Here is a 12,186-nt window from a genome sequence, read left to right as displayed (position 1 = left end):
TTTGTGGCCGAGTATTTCTCTGAAAGCACTTCCATGCACCATGACCTGGTTTTTCACAGATCTGGCAAACAATGACATTGTTGAAGTTCCCTGTGTTTCTTGGTTTTCATTATTGTTATTGGTCATGTTGTTGTAGTTGTTTGTATCCTTGTCGTTTGGATATGAAACACTGTCATCTGAGTAGCCACCATCAGAGAATGAGTTGCTAAAAACACCCTGCTGATAACCATTGTTAGATGCTACAGTTTGTGCATTCTGCTGAGACAATTGCTGTTGCGGCATCACTGCATTCTGTTGTGAAAGATTGTTGTAGTTGCAATTATTCATTGTAGGAGCTTGGTGCTGTTGATTACCATATGACACAGACACATTACAACCATTTTGAGCAAGACAACCAGCTGACTGATGTGAGAAACCAAATCGGGATGGCATTGAATTGTAGCTTCCTTCAGTTCCCAAATTGTTGTTCATCATGAATGTGTTATTTCCCATAGATGGCATAGACTGATAGTTCCCATTGGGCAAATTGAAGTTGTGCTGAAATGTGGTTGGTGAAGTAACTGATATGGGTGGCACAACAAAACCAGTACTTGCCGTCATAGTGGTCTGTGGAGTGACAAAGCCATAATGTGTAGTTGCAGGGGAAGCACTATATTGACGCATATTAGTCATGCCATAGTTCACACAAGGGCTCATACTATTCTGAGTGACTCCATGATTATCAAGGGAAGAGAGTAAGATAGATTGCATCCCAAAAGGTTGACCAAAATCAGAAGATGGCATCAAACCAGAGTTCATCCCATAGTTAGGGTTGTGAAACATGCCATTTTGAGCTAACATTGCAGCAAAAGGAGCTAAGGATGCAGACTTATTTTCCAATTCAATTTCACATTCAGCAGACAACAACAAAGATCTCACTTCTTCCAAATCAACATTACTTTTGCCTCTAATAATTTGCCTAGTATGACCATATTCACTAGGTAAACCAGCAAGAATCAGTACTTTCACATCTTGATCAGTCATTCTAACACCAACTGCAGCTAATTGATCCCTTATGCTCTTAAATTTCAACAAGTATTTCTCTATAGAATCAGATCCCTTTTGTATACTTTGCATAGCAGACATCAATTGCATTATACTAGACTCAGATACAGTAGCATATCTTCTCTTGAGAGTAAGCCATACCTCCACTGCAGATTGGCAGCCAACTACCAAAGTAAGAGCATCAGGACAGAGTGTGTTGGTAATCATAGAAATAACGAAGCTATCATGCTCCAGCCAACGCTCATATGCATTTGAATTGCTAGCTGAAAGTGAACCATCATTACCAATAACAGATTGTGATGGACAAGGATATGAACCATCGACAAATTTGAGTAAGCCATGGCCACGAAGATAATGTTGCATCAAAAACAACCAAATGTGATAATTGGTTTCATCGAGTCGAACGGAAATAACAGTACATGCCTGATTTGATGAGCACGCCATTGTTGAGGTTGAGACAGGTTGAATCTTGATGATGAACAGATTTCTGGAACTTGAAGATGAACAACTACGAATCTTGCAACTCTTGTATGATTCAAAATACTCAATCTTCGAACGAAACTTCAGAAGAAGAGGAACTGAGAAATTGAGAATGAATAGCTACAGATCTACTTGCAATCGTGCTTTAGTTGATGATTTTGCTTCGTAATTGTACATGAATTTGGTATTTGATTTGGTAATTGTACAAATCTGAATCAATCTAGGGTTTTGAAGAGTAAAATTGCAGCGGAGGAAGAGTGATCGAGCACTGGTCAGGCCGCCATGGGCTTTGATACCATGCTAAAACTCATAGTCACAGTGAAAAAGCTTGAAATTGAAGCAACAATGGTGAATGAAACCCTAAGCTAGAGGAGGAAGAAAGGCAGAGAGAAAAAACAGCGAACCAATTGTATTATGCTTTAGTAACCGTACAGTTTTCTCAACTAAATGAAAATAGCTAAGCATGACTATTTATACTACTTAGTTTCTATTACTGGTGTAACAAACCGCAGCAAATCACGACACGTGTTCATCATGATCCGAACCATTTTCAGCTTGACTCTCTCCTACTCTCTTAACACACCTGTCTAGTTTATTTCATTACTTGCTTCTCTCCGAAGTGAAAAGGTTTCCACAATTTTTAGCATGCTAAGCGTACTTGAATGAACTCTTATTTTTACTCTTGTGTTTGCTGTAGTTAAATGGTCTGATATTCACTCTAAAGTAAAAAAAAAAAATGATCCGATCAGTCTTTGAGGCAGCTGCAAAAGCGCACCCTGAGATGCAAAGTCCAACGTCGAGGGCCATGAATGGTGTGGATGTCATGCTTGATACTTCTTTCCAGCCAAAGTTACTGGAGGTTTGTATTGCCACTTGCCAGCAATTTCTTGTCCTTCAGTTTCGTTATCGATGACAATGCTTTGAAGTCTAAGCTTTTGCAAATTGAGGATTTGCTGTCTGTTTTGTAGGTGACTTACTGTCCTGACTGTACAAGAGCATGCAAATATGATATGGAGGCAGCTCGTGACTTCTACGACTTTGGTTGTCTCTTTTTGAATGAAACCACTCATGTTCATTATAATTGAGCTATAGAGCAAGAGTACTATTGTAACAATGGCATACGGGCAATTTTAGGTTATCATCAAGCCATATTATTACCAAACTTGCTGTCCTATGGAAAGTTTTTAACAGAATTGATCTTTTAGATCTATCATATCATTTATGAGATGTCACTTCAGACTAAAAAGAAATTGGGATGTATATATTTGAACAAGTTTGGGATTCAATCATTATAATGCTTTAAATTTCGACTGCATGCAGGATAGCTAGGGTTGATCTCATATATGATGAATGTCTTGTTTTTGGTCATAGAGATCATTACATCTCATTTCTTTACCTTGTGTGTATTGTCCCATCTTTCATTAATCAATACTAACCGGGCTTTGGGGTGTTATAGAAATTAAAGATCAAAGAGACTAGAAGTAACTGGTTGGCTATTAGTTACAAATTTACACAAGCGTATATCATTTCGTTCCTCCCAAGTGATTATGAAAGTTATGATTAATGGAGAAGAAGAACAGAGGAAAACCGACTAACCGATTTTAAATAACACAAACATCATCATTAAGCCCAAACACAGCTTAAGTCTCGAGATTACAAGGCAGATAGACAGACAAACTATTACATAATTAGGAGAAAAACAGCTGAAGTCTAGAAGGACGAACATCATTAAGGCCTAAACACAGCTCGAGACCTATGATTACAATGAAAGCAGACTAACAAACTCTTACGTAGCTAGAAAATAAAGTCAAATACGATCTAAACTAAAACATATATAAAAAAAACATCTGGAAGCTTCTTGACAATGATCACCATCATCCCTAAACCCTATAGCCATACCCAAATGCCTAAAGTCCCTAACCTTGGTACCCATAGTCATACCCAAATGCCCCAACAGATCCAACTGCTTGGCCTTGCCGATAGCCATACCCATATGCCCCAAAATGGCAAACTCCTTGGCCTTAGTACTGGTCGTCATCCTCATTATCACCACCATCACTATCACCATCATCATCAACATCACCATCATCATGTAATACCCCGAAAAATCCAAATTAAATTCCATGGATTTTTAGAAATGATTTCACGATAGTAGGAGCGAGTACGAAGCTTGGAGAAGTTGTGGAATTAGTTCGAACGATTTTATTTTCGAAAACGAACGTTTTTAGGGGGTCAACAAAGTTGACTTTTTATACGTTCAAAATTTGGGAAAACTTCCTTCATGAAAGTTGTAGAGCTCGTCGATACAAGTTCGTGGACATGTGGAACGCATTATTCGGAGTTCGTATGATTAAGTTATGAATTTTTGAAAATTGGGAATTTTCTATAAATTGGGAATTTTCTGATTTTATTTTTCATTAAGGACGAAACTTTTCTGTTTTTGCGGAATAGTCCCCCGGATTCTCTCTCTCTCTCGATCGAAAACCCTCAGAACCCTCGGGTTCCGACCGACCCGACCCGGCCAAACGGCGGCCCTCCGACCTCCTCCCGGCCCGGACCCGGACTCCCCCGTGATCGCCGCTCCACGCCCAGCCGTCCCCTCCCATCGCTTTGCCGAGCCGCTGCCCCCAGACCTGGATCGAAGATGCTCAGCAAAGCGGATTCGGACCCGACCGGATTTCCTACTTCCGGCGACCACCCGACAGATTTCTTCGACTTTTTGGGTTGTCCTCCTTCCCCTGATCATCCCCATGTAAGCCTTGCATGACGATTTTGAGTGTAGACCGCTAGATCAAGGTTTGACTTTTTGGACGCCTCTGATTCAATCTAGGATCCGATCGTGCGGCCGAGATTAATCCAACTTCAACGCTTGATCTAGGACGATCTAGGCCGAACCAGGCTTAGCTCCAGGTATGAAAGTTGATCACCCTTTCATTTTGAAGAAGTTTGTAGTTGACGACTTTTGCATCAGAGGTGGTTGACCTTCGTTGACCGCCGCGTTGACCACCGTCTGTCCTCCGCTTGTGGCGGCGGGTCGGACCTTATTTTGAGTTTATATTATCTGGACGATGATCTACGCATCCATACGAGCGTTTTGATATATTACAAGGTTATTTTAGAAAATGTGGATAAATAATGGATTTACGTTTTGACGTTACTATTTAAACGTTTTTACGTTTTATCTTCGGTTTACGATCTGCGAAGATCTGACCATCGGTTTTACTTCAAATTATAACATGTTGATCGTATGACTGTTCCGATGACTTTGTGTGGTCATGGGCGAAGATCCGACCGTTGGATCTTCGTATAAATGCAAAACAGTGATTAGGGAGGCGATTCGTGAGAATCCGTCCGTCGGATTTTCGTATAAATTTGTGAAGATGTTAGTAAGGACGATTCAGGAAGATCCGACCGTTGGATCTTCGTGATGATTTTTGGAGGGTGATCCTAAAGGCGATCCGTGAGGATCCGACCGTTGGATCATCATTTAATTTCGATCCGACCGTTGGATTGTCGTTTGAGTATGTTTTTGAGTTGTTGGCTAAGTTAAGGTCATGTTTGACTAGGTGATTGACGGTCTTCCTTGGGTGAGCGGTTTCGGTGTGTATTGTGTTGAATTGAAGACGCAGCTGGAATATCGAGGTGAGTAAATCGCACATGGTTCATTCACGAACCGAAATTCGGTGATTTCATTTAATTGGGAAATTGTGGAAATTGTTTTATGAAAATAAATATTTGTTTTAAATTATATGGACTTGATCGACTACGGTCCATAGGTAAGTAAAATGTATTTAAACTATAAAAATGAATTTCTAGATTTTATTGCATGTGAACTATAGTTGGTATTAGTGGTCACTCTTGTGTGGGTGACTACGTATATATATATTTACGTGGAATATATATTGGATGGTGTGACATCGGGTGAAGTATTGATGTGATTTACTGAGTTATATTTTGAGCATTACCCTTTGGAATATGTGATTTATCTTAGATGTAGTGTTGTCTATGATAATGGGTAATTGAGTAAAGTGCGATAGTTGAGTCGTTGAGATGAATTAAATGAGGAGTCGAGTGAATTGAGGAAAGCAGTCAATCGTAAGGTGAACCTTGGCCCAGGTGACACTTTACGATACAGTTAGAGCTCTAGTCTGTCTGCCGTCATACTGCTTGGGGGATAAACGAGTTATCATATGCCCTTGGGTATGACATGACATACTGAATGGGGTGATTAATATAATTAATCATAAGCCTGTAAGTATGATATACTGAATGGGGTGATTAATATAATTAATCATAAGCCTGTAAGTATAATATACTGCATGGGATGATTTATATAAATAAATCATAAGCCTGTGAGTATATATTGAGTAAGAAGTTGTTTATTATTATTGAGTAGTCATGATGAGATGTGAGTTGATTGATGCTTGAAGTGATGTTGTACACTTCAATTCTTATGCAAAACAAAATTAAAATGTGCTTGAGTTGATTGTGTTACTTTAAATCGTGCAATCCTTTCATTTACTCATACGAGCTTTGCAAAAAGCTTACCGGGTTTGTATTGTTGCAATCCCGGTACACTATTCAAACGGTGTAGCGGGTAATCCTGCAGGTCAGGAGAATCAGGACGGTGATCGTGCGGGTTAGAGAATTTGTTTTAGTTTTACAGCAATTGTAATTGTGAGGTGAGTTATGCTCATTTGAGCCTTACAATATAATTTGGTGAGAGTGTGCTGTAATAAACAAATTTGAGATTTGGTTTATGTAATATCGAGCGATGTGAGGTGTGGTTGTTTTGAGAAAAAATTCAGGTTGTATTTATGTGAGTTGTATTAATTCATGTTTCGGATTTGGATTTGTTATTCAAAATCCGGGGCGTGACACATCATCATCTCCATCCTCTTCATCCTCATCATCATCATCATCAGCATCATCGTCACCACCACCACCACCACCACCACCACCACCATCACCATCACCACCACCATCACCATCACCATCACCAACTCCATCATCTTCTTCTTCATCTTCGCTAGAGCTAGAGCTAGACCTCCAGTGATCAGGCGGATAACCCTCTCTTCGTGTAATAACCTCGTTAGAGGAATTGTACGAAACTCGTCGGAGGAATAATACGAACCTCGATAGAGGAATAATACCATCTCGTGAAAGAATCAAAGACAAACATTTCACCCTTCCTTTAGTTTTCTCACCCCTCCCTTTAGCTGTAACGGTCCTCCTCTTGTCGGAGAGCCATCATTCTGTTTCTTTTTTTCGTTTCTCTATCGACCTCTCTCTCTCACTCTCTCTCGTCCGAAAGATACCGAAACAAAGCAAAAATTTCTCCAAGCTCTCTTTTCCTCCACAGGCCATCATTCAACGCCGGACAACCTCCAGTGGCATCATCTCAGCCTTGCGAAGCTACCTGCAGCGGTTTTGGGTCACAGCACAGTCGGAAACGGCGGCGAAGAGACCGGGTACGTCCAGCCCCGATTTCTTTCCAATTGTGATAACTCGAGCTACAGGCCATCAATCCTCACCAAACTTCATCCTCGAGCTCGCCTCAACTTCCTGAAACTCCCAGAAACACCCTTTCACGGCGGCGCTGTCTCTGGAGGCGGTTGGAGTTCAACCCCGACTTGAATCGAAACGGAGCAAGGGATCCAAATATCTCGAGTTACAGGACTTCGTTTTAGGTGTTTCTTGAACCAGTGAGTTCATCTTGTGTTTCTTAACAACTATTCAGAAGGAATCGAAGCCCGAAATTGAAGTTTTTACGTCGAAACTCAAGCTCGCCGGATTCTGGAATTTTTCCGACCACCGAAGCTTTCGATCGGTATATCTCGAGCTACAGACCATATTTTTCTGTGATTCTTGAACCAATGAGTTCACCTTGAGTTTCTTAACAACTCTCTAGAAGGGATCGAAACCTGAAATTGAAGTTTTGACGTCGAAATCAAGCCTTGCCGGATTCTGCAAATTTCGCCGGATTCTGGAAATTTTCCGGCCACCTCGACTGTTTTAGGTAATTTCAACCACTTCCGGTCATTTTCAGCTTACATGGTAGTTATGAAAGTTGTTAAGCATGATGAGAGGAAGAGGAGCAGCCCGGCCCCGACACCATTGGCCGTGGTCGGCGGCGGCTCTGCCACTAATTCCGGCGGCCCTTTCCGGCCACCTCCGGGGATCAAAAATATGGTTTCTGTACATTTTCAGATTCTATATTTCAATACGATCATTTTGATATATTATACGCAATTTTTGGATATCATATGATTTAGTTATGAATTTTACGATTTCGATTGATTTCGATCGTTCGATCCATGATCTGTGAAGATCGGACCGTCTGCTGGACTTGTAGTTTTGATATGTTGATCGTATGATTGTCCCAGAGGCCTTGTGTGGTCATGGGCGAAGATCCGACCGTTGGATCTTCGTATAAGTGTGAATTAGAGTTTTGGAAGGCGATTTGTAAGAATCCGACCGTCGGATTTTCGTATAAATTTGTGAAGATGTTAGTAAGGACGATTCAGGAAGATCCGACCGTTGGATCTTCGTGATCATTTTTGGAGGGTGATCCTAAGGGCGATCCGTGAGGATCCGACCGTTGGATCATCATTTAATTTCGATCCGACCGTTGGATTGTCGTTTGAATATGTTTGAGTTATTGGCTAAGTTAAGGTCATGTGTGATTAGGTGATTGACGGTCTCCCTTGGGTGAGCGATTTCGGTGTGTATTGTGTTGAATTGAAGACGCAGCGGGAATATCGAGGTGAGTAAATCGCACATGGTTCATTCACGAACCGAAATTCAGTGATTTTATTTAATTGAGAAATTGTGGAAATTGTTTTATGAAAATAAATATTTGTTTTAAATTATATGGACTTGATCGACTACGGTCCATAGGTAAGTAAAATGTATTTAAACTATAAAAATGAATTTCTAGATTTTATTGCATGTGAACTATAGTTGGTATTAGTGGTCACTCTTGTGTGGGTGACTACGTATATATATATTTACGTGGAATATATATTGGATGGTGTGATTTACTGAGTTATATTTTGAGCATTACCCTTTGGAATATGTGATTTATCTTAGATGTTGTGTTGTCTATGATAATGGGTAATTGAGTAAAGTGCGATAGTTGAGTCGTTGAGATGAATTAAATGAGGAGTCGAGTGAATTGAGAAAAGCAGTCATTCGTAAGGTGAACCTTGGCCCAGGTGACACTTTACGATACAGTTAGAGCTCTAGTCTGTCTGTCATCATACTGCTTGGGGGATAAACGAGTTATCATATGCCCTTGGGTATGACATGACATACTGAATGGGGTGATTAATATAATTAATCATAAGCCTGTAAGTATGATATACTGAATGGGGTGATTAATCTAATTAATCATAAGCCTGTAAGTATAATATACTGCATGGGATGATTTATATAAATAAATCATAAGCCTGTGAGTATATATTGAGTAAACAGTTATTTGTTTTTGAGTAGTCATGTTGAGATGTGAGTTGATTGATGCTTGAAGTGACGTTGTACACTTCAATTATTATGCTAAGAAAATACTTGAGTTAAATTTATGCTTGAGTTGAATTGGTTACTTTAAATCGTGCAATCCTTTCATTTACTCATACGAGCTGTCAAAAGCTTACCGGGTTTGTGTTGTTGCAATCCCGGTACACTATTCAAATTGTGTAGCGGGTAATCCTACAGGTCAGGAGAATCAGGACGGTGATCGTGCGGGTTAGAGTATTTGTTATAGTTTTACAGCATTTGTAATAGTGAGGTGAGTTAAGCTCATTGAGCCTTACAATTTGATTTGGTGAGAGTGTGTTGTAATAAACAAATTTGAGATTTGGTTTATGTAATATCCAGCGATGTGAGGTGTGGTTGTTTTGAGAAAAAAATTCAGGTTGTATTTATGTGAGTTGTATTAATTCATGTTTCGGATTTGAATTTGTTATTCAAAATCCGGGGCGTGACAGTTTGGTATCAGAGCGTAAGGTACATATTTGGTGATAATCAATACTTCCCGAGTGATGGCCCGTCTGCAGCGGATCCCCATCATATACTCTTCGGTATTGGTATAATCATTGGGTATGTCTTAGTATGGGGTCTAGACAGCGTGTATGTCCGTAGGACGGTAGAGTTGCCTTCTAAGTTCGTATTAGAATAAGTTTAGTTTCCGCGAGTTGTGATCTTCGAGGAATGGAAACCTCCGGATTTAACTCTGATGAGTCAGTGAGGATTGTTTATGGAAATGAGTTTCCTTTTGTATGTAGAAGTGTTTGGTTGAAGGCATGGTGTGGACCTATGCTCGTATCTGATGTGGATACGAGTATTAATTGATAGTAATTTTGCCTTCTTAAGTTGGACATACAGATGCATTTGAATAGATTCTAGACTCATGTGGAGTTGTGAGTAGTGTTGCGGTTAGGGAAGAAATTATTGTGGTTAATTCTTCCATGTGCTTGTAAGTTGTTGAGCAGAGTTTGAGGTGCGAGAACGGAGTTTGATCTCGTGTTTGAGTGATTGAGACGAACGACTATATATTTGAGTTCTCTCCGAGTACCTAAAATCTTAAGGGCTATTTGAAGTGGGACTAGTGGTAGTTTTAGTATTTCTAAATTTAAATCGAGATCCGAGGAACATGTTTTGTATACGTGGTTGATGTTGCGAGCATCATTTTGATTGATATTTTGCGTTTCACAAAGACAACTGGATTGGAAATTCTCCGTTTGGACACCTTGGTCTGTTGACCTGACTATGACTTGTGGACATAGTTTTATTTAAGTGAAGGAAATTGATTTTGTGAACTAGTTTTCTTAAGTTTTGGATCGTAGTATGGAGTTGGACTGAAGTGAATTTGAGGTTGTTTGTGTTTTAAGTTTAAGTAGGCGGGACACTTAAAGTTTTGAAATGGAGTTTGATCTTGGTCGGTAAATAATGGGGAGATTTAGAGTCAACTCTCTGTAAATGTTATTAGATGAGGGTGTGTTTCTGTGGTGATGGATTTTAGGAGAAATGGTTAAGTGCAATTTTGGGTATTGATTGTAGTGACATTGTTGGGTATCCATAGTGGTTCAAGTGAATTACTATGTGATATGGAGTTTGATTCGGTTTCTAAATCGTAAATTCATAGGGTATGAATTGTGGTAAGTTTAATGGAGCAATTAATAGAGGAAATGGTTGATATTTTATAAGATTTGTAAGAGTAACTCTAAAGACGTGGGTTTTTCCTAGCTAACTCAGGATGTGTTTAGCTTTATAAATCCCTAATCCTATCGATGAAATTGTTTGTGTTTGGTTTGACTCAGAGGATACTAGCTAGACCTCGATGCGACTTAATTGATTGTTGGATTCTTTTTGAGTGATTGTTTTTATTGCATCATTATGAAAGATGTGTGCAGTAGAGTTGTTTATGGTTTTGAAAATAGTATTGGGTGACCAAGGTTCGATCCTTGGTGTTGTTGTTGGTTAAACAAAAAGAAAAGAAAACATGCACACCATCTTATTGATTTAATATTACAAAAAGGAAATTGGAACTACGCTATACTAAGCCTAATCAGTAGCTCCGGATGGGTTGAGGCTGAGCTCAAGAGAAACTGGAGATCCACGGTTGTAACCGCCTGCGCCACCGAAATAGTAATCATATGCGCTACCTTCCTCGGAAGTAGTCTTCGGGTTACCATAGACGTCCTCGCCATGCACGGGGAACAGAGGAAGAGTTTCAAACTCCTGGCGAACTCCTCCTCGTTGTTCCATGGAAGATTGTCCTCCTGTTGTGCCAAAAGAGTTGTACTGGTATTAGTATTGAAGGGTGAGGAAGATTATGAAACAAAATTTAAGTAAATAAATCCTTCATTACCACTAGAAGCAGTGGAACCAAAATTGAGATCAATGGATCCACCAGCACCAGTAGAACTAGTGGACCCAAAATTGATGTCAATGGATCCACCAGCTGGCCCAAAATTGATGTCGATGGATCCACCAGCACCAGTAGAACCAGTGGACCCAAAATTGAGATCAATGGATCCACCAGTACCAGGAGAACTAGTTCTCATGGGCACTTGAGCAGCCTGATTGCACCTCTTCATCTGCTTCTCTCGAGCCCTGACGTTCTGGAACCAAAAGTAAATGTTCTTGCCCTCAACATGTCCATACTGGTTCAGCTGGAGACAGATCTCGTGAATGTGCCCTGTAGTTGGGCACTTAACTCCCTTGTCGTAGTAAAGATCCTTGAGGATCCTTATTTGATCTGGAGTAGGAACCCACCTGGCACGGCTTCGCCAGAAATCTGTGTTGGCACTACTCCCGGCTGCTTGGTTGTTTCCTCCATCCTCGATTTGTTGCTGGGTTTGTAGCTCCATCAGTTGCAGAGTTCGTGGTTCCATGGTGATGGGTTGAGGGGATGTGAAGATCGAAGAGTAAAGTTGTCGAGTGTTTGAAGGAGTTGTTGTTAAAGGGATTAAGGATGATGATGGTGGGTTGGAGATCTGAAAGTTCAGAGGAAAGATGGGATTGAATCAACTAGATGGAAGAGAAGATCGGGAGGAGAAGGATTGAAATTGATGAAGAAAGGATTTGAGTTCGAGAGGAAGGCTGAAGAGTTTGAGAGAGAATGGCTGGGGAAAATTTCTTTTCTTTGGTGTGAACAGTTTT

Source organism: Rosa rugosa, chromosome 1 (genome assembly GCF_958449725.1).
Source record: "Rosa rugosa chromosome 1, drRosRugo1.1, whole genome shotgun sequence".
Lineage (NCBI taxonomy): Eukaryota > Viridiplantae > Streptophyta > Magnoliopsida > Rosales > Rosaceae > Rosa > Rosa rugosa.
This window is presented reverse-complemented; position numbering follows the sequence as displayed.